Source organism: Rhincodon typus, chromosome 20 (assembly GCF_021869965.1).
Source record: "Rhincodon typus isolate 14 chromosome 20, sRhiTyp1.1, whole genome shotgun sequence".
Lineage (NCBI taxonomy): Eukaryota > Metazoa > Chordata > Chondrichthyes > Orectolobiformes > Rhincodontidae > Rhincodon > Rhincodon typus.
Window position 1 is genome coordinate 2,465,708 of NC_063351.1, and position 21,045 is coordinate 2,486,752.

A 21,045-nucleotide genomic window follows, 5' to 3' on the forward strand; every position below is an offset into this window, starting at 1 on the left:
TTTTCTGATGAAGGGTCTAAGCCCAAAACGTCAGCCTTCCTGCTCCTCTGATGCTGCTTGGCCTGCTGTGTTCATCCAGCTCTACACCTTGTTATCTCAGATTCTCCAGCATCTGCAGTTCCTACTATCTCTGCTGAAGGAGTGATGTTTATTTTTGGTAAGGTACAATATGCTGCTAGTACTACAGATGTATTAGCTTGAGTTTTGTAGATTTTCAAATTGAATATTCTACAAGAATAAGGTTAATTCAGACTGAAGGCTATCATCAAAATAGTGCGAGGCCAGCTGAGCTTATGTCCCCCTACCTTTCAAACTCTGCTATTTCCTCTAATTCTATTTCCATAACTTTTTCTCAAATCTTACCAAATATTTATTTAATTGCCATTTGAAGAAAATTCTGGCCTCTTTCAGTGACAATTTGTGACATAACAGGTGCTAACTTAATAGCAAAATGGTATGTGTACCACTTCTGCCCAGTTCTGGAGTGATTTGCCTTGTTAAAAAGGACATTACCATGAACATTTTGTGCATGCGCCAGAAGTATACAAATTTGTGACAGTAATTAGTGTCATACAGTGATCTGATGTTAGGCCTACTGTCTGCGACTTTGTTGCTCTATCTACTGTTTATTCACTCTTAAACATGCAATCAGCAGCACAAAGGGCCCCAGCAGCAGCACTATTTAAAGGGGTCGTCATCAATTTGCACATTAGTTGTTACTTTCTGCTCTTTGAATTTAAGTGCTTGTGTTTTAAGGAATTGATACCATTTGGTAAACTCTGCAGAGAATGATGCTGCATAAGGAAGACACTGCTTTATGTGAGCAACACCTGTTCCCAGTCATGGGAGTTATAGGTGCAACCCCTTGTGGGCTGTAACACAAGGGAGATGGAGAGGATGCAGCAAATAAGAAGGCAAGGCGTTCGCAGAGGCAGAACAGGGAAGAGGAGAAGTGCTCTCAGCCTTGTCGACCACCAGCAGCATGTTTACCATCTCCACCTTAGCCAGCAGCAATATCTTTGGGATCTCTTTGCATTATGTTTGATTCACAAAATAGGTCATCACTGATCTTCGCCATTTCTTGGAACCAAATCTTCAACCTCAGAGGTGGGTTAGGATGAGGTTACCAGTGATCGGTGAGGTGATCAAGGACCACATTCTTTCAAGATTATCTAACATAGCCAATAGCTTCCAGTTTGCCATATATTACTGCATCTGAGAGGTGATAGATGCTCTGTATAATAGGAGAGGGGACTTTAGTGTGTTCTCTGAATAGAAAGAAGTAGGTAAAGCATGTGCATACCTCACCAGAGTACTGGGTCTCCCCATGGTACAGGCTGCCACTGACTTCATGCCTGGCTTTGTATACACTGCACCTCAATGTTGAGATATGCTGAAACTGCAAAGTCACCACTCAATCCATTTTGCTGTTGGTATACAACCATGCTCAGCAAGTCATGCTGATGTATACCTAATATCCTGGAGACAGTCATGATGCATTCGTTCCACATAAGTCCATTGTTCCAACAGTCAGACACCACAAAACTGCTGTGTGACAAAGGCTATCCACTCACCAGCTGGCTAATAACTCCCCTCTACAAGCCAACTATATGAGGCTAGCATTCATACGAACAGAACCACAAGTAATGAGACTGAGAAAATGAAATGGTGAGCAATGATTCTGTTAGAACAACTGCTCTCGAGGAGCCTTCCAGCACCTAGAGTAGATTTGTGGTTTCTGTTGCATCCTCCATAAACTAGCCACTACACCCTTTGCCAGCACAGATTTTGGTGCCGATCTCAGGAGGAAGAGGAAGGGAGGAAGTAACCAGAACATTCATCTTCCATACAGGCTGTTCCCGAGAACATCGTTGCTCTCTAGTTCCTGTGATCAAAGAAAATTCACCTTGTTACACAGCTCCATATCTTATCTCCTTCTAAACCATCATTGCCACAACTCTGAAATAAAAACCACCACAAGATAACCATTCCATATTAATATTTAATATTCTATATAGTAATCAACTAATCATAGTTCAACCTTCCCTCAATGCCTGTTAGTTGGTTGTGTTTCCCTGTCCTAATGATCTTATGCAGTGATACTCCAGTGGAATATAGTTGGAAGGCTGGTGACTTTCACTGGGAGAGACTACAGATGACCTTGCTGGCCAGCCTGAACTCTGATGCTTTGCATCAAGCAGGTTCAGCTTAAGGACAGACCATCTCAACAGCAGTCTGAGTTCTTGCTTAACAAGCAAAAGCAAGGAACCTAGTGGACCTGTAGTGGTGGAAAATGGGTCTGTACCCCAAGGAACCATGGCATCTCTCCAAAGTGATAGCTCAATAATCTGCTGCAGCACAGATTGCTGTACAGCTGAGTGCTCCTGAAAGATGCCTTAAACACTGGGCCATTGCAGTGGAGAGCATCAAAGTGAGTTTTCATGCTCACAGGCTGAAGCAGAAATAGGCTATTTTGCCCCTTCAAATCTGCTCTATCATTCAATAAGGCCATAGCTGATCAAACTGTGGTCTTGGATCCACTTTCCTGCCTGCCAACCCCTCCCAATAACTCTCCACTCATTTGTCTATCAACGACCTTTCTAACTCACTGTGAACAAATTGAAGACCTAGCCTCCATTATCTTCTGGGGAAGAGAATACCACCCTCCAGTGACCATCTGAGAAGGTAAGTTTCTCCTCTTCTGTTTTAAAAAGGAGACCACTTATACTTAAGCTATATTTAGTCTCCCTCACAAGTGGTATCCACCCTGTCCCAGCCCCTCAAGTTCTTATACGTTTTAATAAGATGACCTCTCATACTTTTAAACACCAATGGGCATGGGCTTAACCTGTTCGGCCTTTCTTCACAACGGAAGCTCTTCATTCTAGCAATGAATTGAGTGAACTTTCTCTGAACTGCTTCTAATGTAATTATATTTTTTCCAAATAAGGAGACTAGGGTTCAGAAAAGATTTATCAGCAAGTTGTCAGAACTGGGAGCTTTGAGTTATAAGGAGAGGCTGGATAGACTGGGACATTTTTCACTGGGGCATAGGAGACTGAGGGGTGACTGTTAAGTGGTTTATAAAATCATGAGGGGCATGAATAAGGTCAATAGCTAAGGTCTAGTCCCTAGGGTAGGGGATCAGTTCAAAACAAGGAGTCATATTTTTAAGGTGACAGGAGAAAGATTAAAAAGGGGTCAGAGCAGCAACTTCTTCACACAGAGGGTGATTCATATGTGGAATGAACTGCCAGAGGAAGTGGTAGATGCAGGTACAGTCACATTTAAAAGATGTTTGGACAGGTACATGAATAGGAAAGACTTAGAGGGATATGGGCCAAATGCGGTCAAATGGGACAAGTTTAATCTGGGAAACTGGGTCAGCATGGTCTAGTCGTACCAAAGGAAATGTTTCTGTGCTGCATGACTCGAATACTGTAAACAGTGCTCCCGATGTGGTCTCAACAAGGCCCTGTGTACTAACTTTCTGTAATTCAGATACTAAGACACCCAGATCCCTCTATGCCACAGAGTTATGCAATCTCTCCCCAATTAAATAGCATGCAGCTTTTCTATTCTTCTTGCCAAAGTGGACAAGTTCACATTTCCCTACATTATGTGCCACCTGTTAAACAGAAGAGGTATGCCACTCAACCCTTCAAGCATGCTTGCCATTCAATAAGACCATGGCTGATCTAATTGTATTTTGGATTCCGCACTCCCATCTACCCCCTTATACTTTTATCTACTAGCCTGACAAGTAGCCTAACAAGAATGTATCTACCTCCACCTTAAAAACATTCAATGAAATTGACTCCACCACCTTCTGAGGCAGACAGTTAAATTGCACAACCCTCAGAGATAAAAGTTACTCATCTCTTTCAAAAAAGGGAGATCCCAAATTTTAAAATGGTATCCACTGGTTCTGCACTCACCCATAAGAGTAACTATTCTTTGCAAGTCCACCTTTAAAGATCATTTATGATCTTATAAACTCCCATCTAATCATCCCTCATTCTGCTAAGTGTAGCTCAGAAAACAAGCCCAGCCTGTCCAGTCTCTCATTAGATTGAACAAATATATCTGGGAATTTGGTTCAAAGGTTCTTGAGTAGATTTGTAGCTCGGGTTGTGGATGTTGTGGTTCATTTGCTCGCCGAGCTGGTTCGTTGTTCCGCAGACGTTTCATTACCCTACTGGGTAACATCATCAGTGGAGCCTCCAATGAAGCGCTGTTGTGTTTTCCCACTGAAACAGACTGGACAAATCAACAAAGCCGACTACTTAAAAATGAAACCTGAAGGGACAAACACCCCCGATTCTACAGCCTCCCAAAAGTACACAAATTGGAAGTACCCCTCAGACCCATAGTATCCCTACCAGGCACATCAACGTACAGGTTAGTCAAGGAATTACAAAGAAGACTAAAGCACCTCATCAGCAAGTCACCTCACTCAATACACTCAGCCCAGGAATTCCTCAAATCCCTCAAAGACATAAGAATAGACGAGGATGAGACCATGGTGTCCTTTGACATTCAGCCCTATTTACATTGAATGACATACCACTGGCAAGAGAAACACTAGTAACACTACTAAAAGAATGAGACCCGAGTGACACCATCTCCACAGACAACAAGCTGAAACTACTGGACCTATGCCTCATGACTCACTTTACCTTTCATGGCCAAATCTATGAACAGATCAACGGGACATCCATGGTGTCACTGATCTCTGGACTAATAGCAGAACTGGTGATGCAGAGACTTGAAAGCATGGCCCTTTCGCAAATCCAACCCAAACTATGGATCCAATATGTGGACGACATTTTCGTCATCATCAAACGGACTAAACTAAGGAGACACACCAACTTATAAACAACACTCTTACCGGCATCAAATTCACCAGCGAAGAAGAAAAGAACGAACAGCTCCCATTCCTGGGTGCCATGGTAGAACACAGGGGAATTTCTGACAAAGGTACACAGAAAGGCCACATACACGGAGCAAGTCCTTAATTTCAACAGCAACCACCCCAACACCCACAAACGGAGTTGCGTAAAAACACTATTTAAACGAGCAACAACACACTGCGCAACCCAGAACTACACCAAAATGAAGAAGACTACCTCTACCAAGTATTTAAGGACAATGGATAACCGGACAGCTGGGTCCAATGATGCCTATCATACAAACGACAACAGGAAGATACAGTACACACTCGTCACGTTACTGTACAACAAGAATATATCTGAACTGACCACAAGACTCCTACGACCATTGGGCATCAGAATGGCACACAAATCTATGTCAACCCTACGCCAACTGCTAACTCGAACCAAAGACCCCCTACCCACTATGGACAGAACCAATGTGACATACAAAATCCCATGCAAAGGCTGTGACAAACATTACATTGGACAGACAGGAAGGAAACTGGCCTCAAGAATACATGAACACCAACTAGCAACAAAAAGACACGACCAGTACTCACTCGTCTCCATTCACACAGATAATGAGAACCACCAGTTCGATTGGGTCAACATCAGGATCCTAGGACAGGCCAAACAGAGACAAGCATGGGAGTTTCTAGAGGCTTGGTTCTCCACCAACAAGGCCATCAATAAACACTTAGAGTTAGACCCTATATATCCACCACTGCAAAGAAAAACCGGAAATGAGATAACCAATTCCAACGGACCCCAGAGTTTAAATATCAGGCGGGAAAATACAACAGTGCTTCATCGGAGGCTGCACTGATGATGTTACCCAGCAGGGTAATGAAACGTCTGTGGAACAACGAACCGACTTGGCAAGCCAACCAACCACAGCAATTTGGTTCAAAGTTGGAATACAACTGGCACATATTTTGCTAGTTCAAATTTACAGTTAAAGTCACATTCAGACAACAGACTTCAAGTTGAAATAGCCTTATTAAAAGAGGTAGTTTAATTATAGTGGCAGTTATCATTCAAGCACCTGAAATCACTAGCCTAAATGAGGTGCTGATTACTGAAGCTGTGCAGTGACTCTGAACAGCTCCATACTTGCAATGCATGGTCAATAATGAGCACAGTCAGTGTGATTGGAGGCTTTAAGTGGGACCAAGGCTGTAAGTGTATCTGGAAATTTAAGTTGGGAATTCAGAACAGATGGGGAAAGAGGTGCTTTAAGTAAGGTTTATTGCAAGCAGCACTCTTCAGAGTGACAGAATAAAAGGCCTGGATTGAGTCCTATGTGTACAGGGAAATCAGCTGTTTGGGGAATAGATTGGTAAATATTTGCAGCCTTTAACTAAAGGTTGTCAGTTTGTGTTTAGATCTCTAGTATTTTTATTGTCCTTTTATTAAAAATAGCTTAAGTGTAAAGAGCAAGCAATCATTAACTAAATCAAATATGACAGTGATGTCAGGGAAAGATGATGGGTTGCTGTTGCAGCATATGGAAACTACTGGACATCACAGCGATCCAGAGAAAGTATGTTTTTGTAGTTTGAGGAACTTCAGATCCAAACTGAGGAGCTGGAGTCTGAGCTACAAATGTTGCACCACATCATGGAGATGGAAATGTTCACTGGACACTTTATTCCAATGGAGTAATTCAATTTAATCTGCAGCCAGAGATGGCAGGGTGACTGCAGGTATGGTGAGCCAGGAGGTAGCATTCAAGGAGCCTCTGCCTTTGTAATAGCCTGACAGTTATGAGATACTTGCAAAATGTGTAAGTTAGAGTGGAGACTGCATGAATGAACTGTGGCATCTTCTTTTACAGGGAGTGATTCCAACAGCATTGCATTTTCTGCTTAGGGACCCTACAGCCTTCAGGATTCCATTTTGAGTCAATAATTTTAGGGCCTGAATGCTTCCTTTCATATCCTTTACTCACCCCCACATCCGTGACCCTATCATGACACTGGCTGCTTTCATCTCAGTCATTTTTCACTTACTAATGGTCTGTGTTATCAGTTCTTCTTTCTGTTTGGCTCACAGTTATCCATCCCTTTGTCTGCCTAACTGTTGCTTTCTCTGGGCTCCATCTGCACTTATCTTGTACTTCTTTCACTGCCATCACCACCACAATTTGGTCTACAGTATATATACCACCTCTCCCTAGCTACCATCAGTTCTGAACAAGGGTCACGGGGCCCAAAATGTTAACTGTGCTTTCTCTCCACAAATACTGCCAGACCTGCTGAGTTTCTCCAACAAGTTGCTTTTGTTCCTAGAAAAATATGTTGTGGATCCAGCCAGGGGATCAGACTATTTTGGATTTGTAATGAGGCAGGAGGTTAATGAAGAAGGAAATCAGGAGGGTGAAAAGGGGGCTTAAGATAGCTTTGGCTGAGAAGATTAGGGTGAATCCAAAGAGATTCTTTAAGTAAATTAATGGAAAAATAAAACCAGAGAAACAATAGGACCCCTCAAGGACCAAAGTAGACATTTATGTGTGAAACCACAGGAGAAGGGCAAGGTCCTCAATAAGTATCTCTCTTCTGTGTTTACTGTGGAGAAAGACATGAAGACTTGGGAACTTGGTGAAATCTTGGGGATGAACCAGCAAAGGAGGTGTTGGAAGTATTAGAACATATGAAAGTGGATAAATCACCTGGTCCTAACCATATATATCCAAGAACACTGCAAGAGGCTAGGGAAGAAATTGCGGGGACCCTGGTTAATATATTTACATCATCGTTAGCCACGGGTGAGGTCCCAGAAGACTGGAGGGTAGCAATATTGTGCCCTTATTCAAGAAGGTCTGCAAAGAAAAACCTGGGAATTATAGACCAGTAAATGTAACATCTGTGGTAGATAAGTTACTTGAAAAGACTCAGAGATAAGATATACATGCATTTGGAAAGACAGGGTTTGATTAGGAGCAGTCGGCATAGCTTTGTGCGTGAGAGGTCATACCTCACAAATTTGTTAGAGTTCTTTGAAGTGACAGGAAGGTTGATGAGGGCAAGGTGGTAGACGTAGTCTGTATGGATTTCAAAAAGCCTTTGATTGATAAGATTTCACATGGTAGGCTGCTCTGAAGGCTTAGAGTGTATGGACTGCAGATGAGGATTGCTGAGGGAGAAAGGGAATGAGTGACCAAAAGGCAGAGAAAAAGCAGGAAGGCAGTGCAGGTGTCCCCTGCAGTCATCTCCCTCCAAAACAGGTATACCGTTTTGGATACTGTTGGGGGAGATGGCTCACCAGGGGAAGGCAGCAGTAGCCAGGTTCATGGCACCGTGGCTGGCTCTGCTGTACAGAAGGGTGGGAAAAAGAGTGGAAGGGCTATAGTCATAGGGGATTCGATTGTAAGGAGAGTACATAGGTGGTTCTGTGGTCGAAAACGAGACTCCCGAATGGTATGTTGCCTCCCAGGTGCACGGGTCAGGGATGTCTCAGATTGACTGCAGGACATTCTGAAGGGGGAGGGTGAACAGTCAGCTGTCGTGGTGCATATAGGCACCAATGATATAGGTAACAAACGGGATGAGGTCCTACAAGCAGAATTTAGGGAGTTAGGAGCCAAGTTAAAAAGTAGGACCTCAGATGTAGTAATCTCAGGATTGCTACCAGTACCACGTGCTAGTCAGAGTAGAAATGAAAGAATAGGCAGGATAAATGAGTGGCTTGAGAGATGGTGCAGGAGGGAGGGGTTCAGATTTTTGGGACTTTGGAACATTGGGACCGGTTCTGGGGGAGGTGGGACTATTACAAATCGGACGGTCTACACCTGGGCAGGACTGGAACCAATGTCCTAAGGAGTGCTTTTGCTAACGCTGTTGGGGAGGGTTTAAACTAATGTGGCAGGCAAATGGGAACCAAATGAGGTTAGTGGACAGTAAGGAGGTAGTAACTAAAGCCTGTAAGGAACTCGATAATGAACTCACTGTGACTAAGGGGAAGAGTAGGCAGAGAGCAGATGATGAACGCAAAGGGACAGGTGGTCTGAGGTGCATTTGATTTAATGCGAGAAGTGTAGTAGGTAAGGCAGATGAACTTAGGGCTTGGATTGGTACCTGGGAGTATGATGTTATTGGTATTACTGAGACTTGGTTGAGTGAAGGGCAAGATTGGCAACTAAATATCCCAGAATATAGATGCTTCAGGCAGGATAAAGAGGGAGGTAAAAGGGGTGGAGGAGTTGCATTACTGGTCAAAGAGGATACCACAGCTGTGCTGAAGGAGGGCACTATAGGGGGACTTGAGCAGTGAGGCAATATGGGCAGAACTCAGAAATAGGAAGGGTGTGGTAACCATGTTGGGGCTGTACTACAGGCCTCCCAACAGCGATCGTGAGATAGAGGTACAAATATGTAGACAGATTATAGAAAGATGTAGGACCAACAGGGTGGTGGTGATGGGAGATTTTAATTTTCCCAACATTGACTGGGATTCACTTAGTGTTAGGGGTTTAGATGGAGCAGAATTTGTAAGGAGCATCCAGGAGGGTTTTATAGAGCAGTATGTAAATAGTCCAACTCGGGAAGGGGGCCATACTGGACCTGGTGTTGGGGAATGAGCCTGGCCAGGTGGTTGAAGTTTCAGTAGGGGATTACTTTGGGAATAGTGATCACAATTCCATAAGTTTTAGAATACTCATGGACAAAGACGAGAGTGGTCCTAAAGGAAGAGTGCTAAATTGGAGGAAGGCCAACTATAGCAAAATTCGACAGGAGCTGGGGAATGTGGATTGGGAGCAGCTGTTTGAGGGTAAATCCACACTTGATATGTGGGAAGCTTTTAAAGAGAGGTTGATTAGAGTGCAGGACAGACATGTGCAGGATTAGGGAACCATGGATGACAGGTGAAATTGTGAGACTAGCAAAGAGGAAAAAGGAAGCATACGTAAGGTCTAGGTGACTGAAAACAGATGAAGTTTTGGAAGAATATTGAGAAAGTAGGAACAATCTGAAACAAGGGATTAAGAGGGCTAAAAGGGGTCATGAAATATCTTTAGCGAACAGGGTTAAGGAAAATCCCAAAGTCTCTTATTCGTACATAAGGAGCAAGAGGGTAACTAGAGAAAGGGTTGGCCCACCCAAGGACAAAGGAAGGAAGTTATGCGAGGAGTCAGAGAAAATGAGTGAGATTCTTAATGAGTACTTTGCGTCGGTATTCACCGAGGAGAGGGACATGACAGATGTTGAGGTTAGGGATAAATGTTTGATTACTCTCTAGGTCAAGTCGGCATAAGGAGGGGGGAAGTGTTGGGTATTCTAAAAGGCATTAGGGTGGACAAGTCCCCAGATTCGGATGGGATCTATCCCAGGTTACTGAGGGAAGCAAGACAGGAAATAATTGGGGCCTTAACAGATATCTTTGTAGCATCCTTGAGCATGGGCGAGGTCCCGGAGGACTGGAGAATTGCTAATGTTGTCCCCCTGTTAAGAAGGGTAGCAAGGATAATTCAGGTAATTATAGACCGGTGAGCCTGACGTCAGTGGTGGGGAACCTACTGGAGAAGATACTAAGGGATAGGATCTATTTGCATTTGGAAGAAAATGGGCTTATGAGTGATAGGCAGCATGGTTTTGTGCAGGGAAGGTCATGTCTTACCAACTTGATAGAATTCTTTGAGGAAGTGACAAAGTTTATAGATGAGGGAAGGGCTGTAGATGTCATATACATGGACTTCAGTAAGGCATTTGATAAGGTTCCCCATGGTAGGCTGATGGAGAAAGTGAAGTCGCATGGGGTCCAGGGTGTACTAGCTAGATGGATAGAGAACTGGCTGGGCAAAAGGAGACAGAGTTGTAGTGGAAGGGAGTTTCTCAAAGTGGAGAACTGTGACCAGTGGTGTTCCACAGGGATTCGTGTTGTTTGTGATATACATAAATGATCTGGAGGAAGGTATAGATGGTCTGATTAGCAAGTTTGCAGATGACACTAAGATTGGTGGAGTAGCAGATAGTGAAGGGGACTGTCGGAGAATGCAGCAGAATATAGATAGGTTGGAGAGTTGGGTGGAGAAATGGCAGACGGAGTTCAATCCAGGCAAATGCGAGGTGATGCATTTTGGAAGATCCAATTCAAGAGCGAACTATACGGTAAATGGAAAAGCCCTGGGGAAAATTGATGCACAGAGAGATCTGGGTGTTCAGGTCCATTGTACCCTGAAGGTGGCAATGCAGGTCGATAGTGGTCAAGAAGGCATACGGCACACTTTCATTCATCGGACAGGGTACTGAGTACAAGAGTTGGCAGGTCATGTTACAGTTGTATAGGACTTTGGTTTGACCACATTTGGAATACTGCGTACAGTTCTGGTCACCACATTACCAAAAGGATGTGGATGCTTTGGAAAGGGTGTAGAGGAGGTTCACCAAGATGTTGCCTGGTATGGAGGGCGCTAGCTATGAAGAGAGGTTGAGTAAATTAGGATTATTTACATTAGAAAGACGGAGATTGAGGGGGGACCTGATTGAGGTCTACAGAATCATGAGAGGTATAGACAGGGTGGATGGCAAGAAGCTTTTTCCCAGAGTGGGGGACTCAATTGCTAGGGGTCACGATTTCAAGGTGTGAGGGGAAAAGTTTAAGGGAGATATGCGTGGAAAGTTCTTTACGCAGAGGGTGGTGGTTGCCTGGAACGCATTGCTGGTAGGCGGGCACGATAGCGTCAATTAAGATGTATCTAGACAGATACATGAATGGGCAGGGAGCAGAGGGATACAGATCCTTGAAAAATAGGCGACAGGTTTAGATAGAGGATCTGGATTGGCGCAGGCTTGGAGGGCCGAAGAGCCTGTTCCTGTGCTGTAATTTTCTTTGCTCTTTGCTCTTTGTTCTTTGTTTGAAACCAGGGAAATCTGGCAAACTGGATACACAACTGGCTTGATGGTACAAAGCAGAGGGTAATACTGGAAGGATGCTTGTCAGACTGGAGGCCTGTGACTAGTGGTGTGCCTCCGGGATCAGTGCAGGGCCCATTGCTGCTTGTTATCTGTATCAATGATTTGGATAAAAATGTACAAAACATGATTAGTAAGTTCACGGATGAGACTAAAGTAGGCGGTATCATGGACAGTGAGGAAGGTTATCAGAAATTGCAGCAGGATCTTGATCAGCTGGGGCAGTGGGCTCAGAAAGGGCAGATAGAGCTTAATAGATAAGTTTGAGGTGTTGCATTTTGGAAAGTCAAATCAAGGTAGGCGTTTCATGGAGAATGGTAGGGCCTTAAGCAGTGTAGTGGAACAGAGGGACCTTGGAGTTCAGGTGTGTGGTTCTCTGAAAGTGGAGTCACAGGGAGACAGGGCAGTGAAGAAGGCTTTTGGCACACTGGCCTTCATCAATCAGGGCATTGAGTACAGAAGTTGGGAAGTTATGTTGTAGTTGTACAGGACATTGACGAGGCCGAACTTGGAGTATTGTGTTCAGTTTTTGTCACCTTGCTATAGGAATGTTATTAAACTGGAAAGAGTGCAGAAGAAACTTACAAGGATGCTGCCAGGAATCAAGGGACTGAGTTATAGGGAGTGGTTGGACAAGCTAGGACTTCTTTCTTTAGAGTGTAGGAGACTGAGTGGGGATCTTATAGAAGTGTATAAGAGGCACTGATAGGGTGAATGCACTCAGTCTTCTTCCCAGGGTTGGGGAAATGAGGACGAGAGGGTATCAGTTTAAGGTAAGAGGGGAAAGAACACATGGGAACCTGCAGGGCAACTTTTTTTACACAGAGGGTGGTACACGTATGGAATAAGCTGCCAGCAGAAGTTGTTGAGGCGGGTATATTAACAACATTTTAAAAGGCATTTGGACAAATACATGGATAGGAAAGGTTTAGAAGGATGTGAGCCAAGTGCAGGGAAATAGGGTCAGTGTGGGTGGACATTTTGGTCGGCATGGATCAGTTTGGGCTGAAGGCCCTGACTCCTTGTTGTAGGAATCTATGACTCTAATAAATGGTGTCAAAATAAAAGATCCCTTAGAAAATAGTGACCCTGACAAGATAGAATATAGCGTTCAGTTTCACAGTGAAAATCCTGGGTCTGAAACTGTGTCAAACATTAAATAAGGAATGAGAGTCCAGTTAGCTGGAGTCAACTGGGGAAGGAGTTTAGCAGAGAAGACAGGTAAGGAACAATTACTGATGTTTAAGAAAATAGCTTATGACGCACAACAAAGATTCTTCCCAGTGAGGATGAAGAATTCTAGGAAGGGGATAATGAGCTGTGATTAAGCAAGGAAGTTGAAGATAGCATCAAACTGAAAGAAAAATACAGAAAGGTTAGTGGCAAGCGAGAGGATTGGGAAATTTCTTTTTTTTTCAAACAAAAGATCAATTGAAGAAGAAAATAAACTTTGAGGGTAAACTGCTAAATAATAAGAGGGACAGCAAGAGCTTCTTTAAATATATAAATAGGAAGGAGGAGATCAAAGTGAGCTTGGGCATCTTTTGAGAATGAGACTGGGAAAATTATGGGAACCAGGAATTGGCAGAGGAGTGGAATAAATATTTTGTATCAGTCTTCACAGTAGAAGACATTACCATTCAAAATGTATTAAACAATCAAGGGGCAGAAGGGAGGGAAGAAATAAACACATTAACTATCCTTAAAGAGAAAAAGCTACAAGGGAAATTAATGGGCCTCGTAGCTAAATTGTTTTCCAGATTTGATGGGGTGTTTCCTAGCATATTTAAAAAAGTCACAACAGGGAGTGGATAGACTAGTCATAATCTTCCAACAAATACACAGAATGCCTGAGCTATTGCCTGTCTTGACATTGTGATTGACATGGATTGTACTTCAAGTTATAGGGAGTGGACCCCATCATTTTGTTGTATTCTAGGTCTCAGTGTTGAAATCAGCAAAGCTTCGGAGCCAAATCTTGTGGCCTTAACATTTTAAGCACTCAACATATTCGTGCAAATTCTTCTCTTTAGTGAAAACATTAAATTAAATTGATAATTATTCTCATGAAAATAGCAAAGAAAAGACTATGCAAACTTGTATACAGTTCCTGTGGCATTTTTCCTGAGAGTGCTGTTGGTGGAGACATTGACCTACAGAATCGCTTCAATGATAAGTGTTGAATGTATTGTTTCTTAGTCTAGTTTCATCTGAACAATTTAGTTCAGTACATTAGTGTTTCACATCTTGAGGCTTTTGTTAACTCATGATTTTTGAAAGCCTCAATCAAATCTCCTCTCAGCTGTCTTCAAGGAGAATGGTCCCAACTTCTTCAATCTGTCCTCTCAATAGAAATTTCCCATCCCCTGAATCATTCTTGTAAATCGTTTCTAAACTCTCCAGTGCATTCCAACTTTCCTACAATATGGTGTTTGTAACTGTACACAATACTCCAAATGAGGAATAACACGTATCTGTTGAAACTTTTCATATTGCAGTCATCAGGATACAGCAAGAAAATTAAATTTCAATGAAGAATATATTCTCCTGCAAGTGACAACACAACTTGTGGTGTTGTATATTTGCAGTGTGACACAGCTAGCTTCAGCTCTTGCTCCGTTTTAACCTGGAACAGTAAGGTGTCTCAAATTTGAGCAACAGCTGAAGCTAGTCATTTTCAGCTGTAATAGATGTCACAGTTGCTCTGATGCAACTCCACAACATGCTGTAACAATTCAATATTCAAAGTGAAATAACCCATAACATTCTTACAAAAAGTCAATTTGCTCTGGTTCCCAATGTTAATGGATCAACTTAAAATCCTGGACCTGCATCTTTGCTTAAACTCATCAGTTAGTCCTTTGGCATAACTCTATCAATGTACCCAGTTTTGCTGAAACCTGTCCATTCTGGGAGGTTATGACATAGTGATATGATCTCTGGACTTTGTAATCCAGAAGCCACTACAGCAGAAGATGGAATTTGAATTAAATAAAAAAATCTGGAATTAAGGTTCTAATGACCATGAAACCATTGTCAATTGTCAGGCAAAAAACACCACCTGGTTCACTCAGGTCATTTCTAGGAAGGAAGCCTGCCACCCTTACCTGGTCTGGCCTACATGTCACTGCAGACCGGCAGCAATGTGCACTCTTAAATGGCCTAGCCACTCATTTGTCAACATTGTCATCATTGATGAGAAAGTCTCAAAGGAACAAAACTGGCCAGACCTTTGGGCATTGACTAATGTACTGAGAATGACAACAGCAAACACAAGTTCATCCTTTAAAGTCCTCCTTACTAACATTTGGGCATTACTATCAAAACACAGCTGTTTCTCAGACAAGCCAAGCAACAGTCTGACAGTGATACACATGGAATCATGCCTTACAAACAATGTCCCAGGCACTATCACCATCCCTGGTTATGTCCTGTTCCAGTGGCAGGACAGACCCGGCAGAGGTGGCAGTATACAGTCAGGAGTGAGCTGGGAATCCTTAACATTGACTCTGGACTCCACGATGTCTCATGGAATCAGGTCAGATGTGAGCAAGGAAACCTGCTGCTGATTACCATGTACCATCACCCCATTAGCTGATTAATCAGGGCTTGTCCATATTGAACAATACATGGAGGAAGCACTGGGGTGCGAGGGAGCAGAATACACTCTGGGTTAGGGATTTCAAGAGTGGTTCAGCAACAGCAATACTAATCGAGCTGGTCAAATCCTAAAGAACATTGCTACTAGATTAGCACTGCAGTAGATGATAGGGAAGCAACAAGAGGGAAAAATGTACTTTACCTCATCCTTACCAATTCTTGACAGCATTTCACCAGTGACCACTGCACAGTCCGTGTGGAGATGAAGTACACCTTCACATTGAAAATACTTTTACGTTGTTTTGTGTGACACTATCAGTATGCTAAATGGGACAGACTTTGAACAGATCTAACAACTCAAGACTGGGCATTTATGATGCACTGTGGGCCATCAACAGCAGCTGAACTGTACTCCAATGCACATCAGTGCAAAAACAGAAGCACTCAACAATCTTCTGACAGGTGTCCCAAGTGGATGATCAATCACAGCCTCCTCCAGAGGCACCCAACTCAGACACCAGTCTTCAATTCAATTCACCCCGTACGACATCAAGAAACAGTTGGAGGGACTGAAAAGGCAATATTCCGGCAATACTACTGAAGACTTGTGCTCCAGACTGGCTGTCCTCTAGCCAAACTCTTCCAGTACAGCTAGGACATTGGCATTACCTGACAATGTGGAAACTTGCCCAGATAAGTCCTGTACATAAAAAGCAGGACAAATCCAACCCAACCAATTACTCCTCTGTCAGTCTATTCTTGATCATCAGTAAGTGATAGAATGTATCAACAGTGCTTTTAAGCAGCGCCTTCTCAGCAATAATATGCACAGTGATGCCCGGTTTGAGTTCTGCTAAGGTTGTCGTTGCTGATCATTCATCTCAGCTCCAGGACATCTCTGCAAGAGTTCCTCAGAATAGGGCCTAACCACCTTCAGCTGCTTCATCAATGATCTTCCCTCCAACACAAGGTCAGAAGTGGGAATGATTGCAGTGTGTACAGCACCATTTGCAAACTCCTCAGATACTGAAGCAGTTCATGTTCAAATGTAACAACATCCAGGCTTGGGCTGACAAGTGGTAAGTAATAGATAACAAGGTGTGGAGCTGGAGGAGCACAGCAGGCCAGGCAGCATCAGAGGAGCAGGAAAGCTGATATTTCGGGTCTGGACCCGTCTTCAGAAATGGGGGCGAGGAAGGGGGCTCTGAAATAAATAGAGAGCAGGGGGTCGGTGATAGAAGGTGGATCGTGGAGCAGATAGAGGGGAGAGAAGACAGACAGGTCAAGGAGGCAGGGATGAAGCTAGTAAAGGTGAGTGTAGATAAGAACATCTGTTTAATGTGGAAGGTTTTTTTGCGGCCTGGGATGGAGGTGAGGGGGTAGGTGTAGGGGCAGGTGTAGCACCTCCTTGCAGTTGCAGGGAAAGGTGCCGGGGTGGTGCAGCTAGTGGGGAGTGTAGAGCGGACAAGGGAGTTGCGGAGAGAGCGGTCCCTCCGGAAGGCAGATAACGGTGGGGAGGGAAATATATCCTTCGTAGTGGGGTCAGATTGCAGGTGGCGGAAGTGGTGGAGAATGATGTGTTGAATCTGGAGGTTAATGGGGTGATGCGTGAGGACAGGGGGAATTCTGTCTTTGTTTTTATTGCGGGGAGGGGAAGGCATTCTTGTAGGAAGGTGGGTGAGAGGTGGTGTAGTCTAGTCCTCTCGCCCACCTTCCTGCAAGAATGCGATTCCCTATTCCCAATTCCTCCGCCTCCACCACATCTGCTCCCAAAATGAGGCATTCCACTCCCAGATGTCCTTGATTTTCAAGGACCGCAATATCCCCTCCTCAGTGGTCGAAAACGCCCTCGAACACATCTCTTGCGTTTCCTGCATCTCAGCCCTCACATCCTCTCCCCGCAATAAAAACAAAGACAGAATTCCCCTTGTCCTCACATATCACCCCATCAATCTCCAGATTCAACGCATCATTCTCCGCCACTTAGCAATCTGACCCCACTACGCAGGATATATTTCCCTCCCCACCCTTATCTGCCTTCGGGAGGGACCGCTCTCTCCGTGACTCCCTCGTCCGCTCCATACTCCCCACTAGCTCCACTACCCCCGGCACCTTTCCCTGCAACCACAGGAAGTGCTACACCTGTCCCTACACCTCCCCATTCATCTCCATCTCAGGTCCCAAAAAAACCTTCCACATTAAACAGATGTTCCTACCTACACTCACCTTTACTAGCTTCATCCCCGCCTCCTTGACCTATCCGTCTTTTCTCCCACCTATCTGCTCCACTATCCACCTTCTATTACCGCCACCCCCTCTCTATTTATTTCAGAGCCCCCTTCCCCTCCCCCATTTCTGAAGAAGGATCCAGACCCGAAACGTCAGCTTTCCTGATCCTCTGATGCTGCCTGGCCTGCTGTGTTCCTCCAGCTCCACATCTTGTTATCTCAGACTCCAGCATCGGCAGTTCCTACTATCTCCAAGTGGTAAATAATATTTGTGCCAGGCAATGACCATTTCCAAGGGACTCTAATTATCACCTCTTGCCATTTCAATGGTGTTACGATCACTGAAATCCCTCTACCATTAGCACACTGGGGTTACCATCGATCTGGATTCGCTATATGAATACAGTGGCTACAAGAATAGGTCAGAGGCTAGGAATCCTGCAGGAGGTAACTCAATACCTGATCTTCCAAAACCTGACCATTGCTTACAATGTTCAAAGTTAGGAGTGTGATGGAATACTCTACACTTGCAATTCAAACAACACTCTCTCAAGTAGCTTAACACCTCAAGGTCAAAACATCCTGTTTAACCAGTACCAAATCCACAAATATCCATTTCTTCCACCAACCAAACTCAGTAGCAAGCGGGAGTACCATTTACAAGAAATGCACCAATGTTTCTTCGATAGCATCTTCCAAACACCACTCCTTCCATCTGGAAGGACATGGCAGCAGACTGATGGGAACACCACCACCTGCAAGGTTCCCTCTAAACCACTCACCATCCTGACTTGGAAAGATATCACCATTCCTTCACTGTCACTGGGTCAAAATCCTGGTATTCCAAAAAGCATTGTGGATCTACCAATAGCACATGTATTGTAGCAATTCAAGAAGGCAGCTCACCACTACCTTTTCAAGGGCAACTAGGGACAACCAATAAATGCTGGCCCAGTTAGCAATGCCTTCATACAACGAGTGAGTTTTTTTAAAAGCTCGCAAATTTTTAACAGGGGCAGAATCATCACCTCCATCATTTGAAAGTCACAGGCAGCAAATCTAGATTTATTTTTGAAATCCTTTTTTTTTCTCTCATCTTGCTTTCTTTCTTAGCTCAGTCCTTTGATCAGAAAACAGACTAGATTCTTCTCTGCCATTCTGTCTTCACAGCTCTATTGATTTTCTTTCCCCAAAGTGTTGGAGGAGTTAAAGTTCTCTCTCAGTGGATCAGTATCCTGTGTCTGCTCAGTATCTCCACTGGTTTATACAGGGAGCACTCAACTTGAGCAATCACAGGTATATGGTCCAGCACTTAAATCTCTGAAGGACACATTCTGTAACATAATGTCCAAACAGATTCTGTTGGCAATGTATTGTCTAATTTGCTGCCCTTATATAGTCACATCTCATTATGCCACATAATTGGTAAAACTATATTTTGTACAACTATATATGGTCTCGCGTATGTCCTGTCTCTTTTCTGTACAGATAAGTAGTGAAATCTGAGCGAGGCATTATCTTGGAGATATAGCAGATCTTATACCTTAAATTTTCAGTGGTAGCTTATTTTCTGTGTTGAAGTTGTGAGCTCAGTTCCTGCTGCAGGGACACAATTCAAGACATTTCAATGTAGTAGAGGTGGTGGTCCATTGCTGGAAGTGCTGTCTTTCAGGTGAGACTTTCAGTTGGATGTTAAAGAACCCATGACACTATTTTAGTAATGGAAACAGAGGTTGGTACAGTGCAGCATTATGCTGACTCAGTGGTTAGCATTGTTACCTTGCAGCACCAGGGACCCACGTACAATTCCAGCCTCCGGTGACTGTCTGTGTGGAGTTTGCACACTCTCCCCGTGTCTGCGTGGGTTTCCTCCGGGGACTCCGGTTTCCTCCCACAGCCCAGAGATGTGCAGGTTAGGTGGATTGGCCATGCTAAATTGCCTGTAGTGTCCAGGGATGTGTAGGTTAGGTGGATTGACCATGGGAAATGTAGGATTACAGGGATAAGGTGGGTCTTGGCGAGATGCTCTTTTCAGGGTCAGTATGGAATCAATGGGCTGAACGGCCTGCTTCCACACAGTAGGGATTCTATGATTCTCATATGAACTGGGGTGGGGTATTCAGTCCCTTAAGCCTACTTGGGATCATTTTTAAAAAAGTGCTCTTAATTTCATGCTTAAAAAGCGGAACAAATGAAGGTGTATGGAGCATGTTGCATTATGGACTCTTTATAACAATACACTGTTACAATTGTTTCTGGAGATCCTGAGTTTAATGAGCTCTGGAATAAATTTTCATCTCCTGTGTGCTCACTCTCCTCATCAGTTCTCACTGGAGCATAAACTACCATGCGGAAGCAGTTAACAGCCCGTTTAGACGAATGGGCTGATTTCTGAGCCCCTGTCACAGTCACAACGGCACTGCAGCATCTCAGGGTAATATGAACACTGATAGCAGTGAGCTGTCTTCTCCAAGTTCTCAAAGTGTTCCCCAAGTGTATGTACAGGGTAAGGAAATGGGGGTCAGGTATCCAAAGATAAGAGGTTAGCTTCTGGGATGCTTCATAAAAACTCGTTAAATACTTGGCTTTTTTTGAGGGGGGAGTTAAAAGGAAATAAAAGGTAAAAAAAAACTGAAGAAGGCACATCTACAATGGAGCAAATAACATGGCAAATGGCCAGGCAAAGTAATGGTACAGCCCCTAATTCCTATTTGACAGTTGGTGAACTGAGCCACAAACAACTTTGAGTCCACTTTTTTCAAGTAATAGTCCTTTTATCACCACATGCACCAAATCATGGCAAACGGACTGACTCTTTCTCTCTTCCAGCACACGTGGGCACACTTTATTCACCTTTCGTGGAGATATTACATCCTCAAACATGTTCTCATTGCACACAAGCAGACAGTTCTGATTTCCAGAACCATAACTCATTCCAATGGACAAAAGTTTATATCTCCAGAAAATTCAGCCCACTGACTCAGGATGAGCAATAAATGCTGCCCCAGGCAGTGACGCCTATGCACCCATAAGTAAATAAAAGAAAAGCCTCACAGACAAAGTCCCAGATACCATCATCACCATCTGAGAGTATTTTCTGTTCCATCAGCAGAGGTGATGGCACAGTGGTATACAGTTGGGAGGGAGTTCCCATGGGAGTTCTCAGCATTGACTCAGGGCCCCATGAAATGTCATGGCATCAGGTCAAACATGGGTATGGAAAATTGCTAAAGGATTAGTGCCTCCCCACACCAACTCCCCTCAACTGATGAATCAATGCTCCTCCACTTATCTACATTGAATACCATTCAGTGCCACTGTCAGGATGACTTCCGAGCGGCAAGGGTCCAGACCGAACGTCCATCACCAAGA

The 21,045-nt window shown here is 43.9% G+C and overlaps 1 protein-coding gene across 1 annotated transcript in view; it reads right to left on the reverse strand.

Moving 5' to 3' along the window:
• mypn (myopalladin) overlaps positions 1–21,045 on the reverse strand; it is a 247,250-nt gene that overhangs the window by 75,754 nt on the left and 150,451 nt on the right. The gene's annotated exons all lie outside the window — the stretch shown is intronic.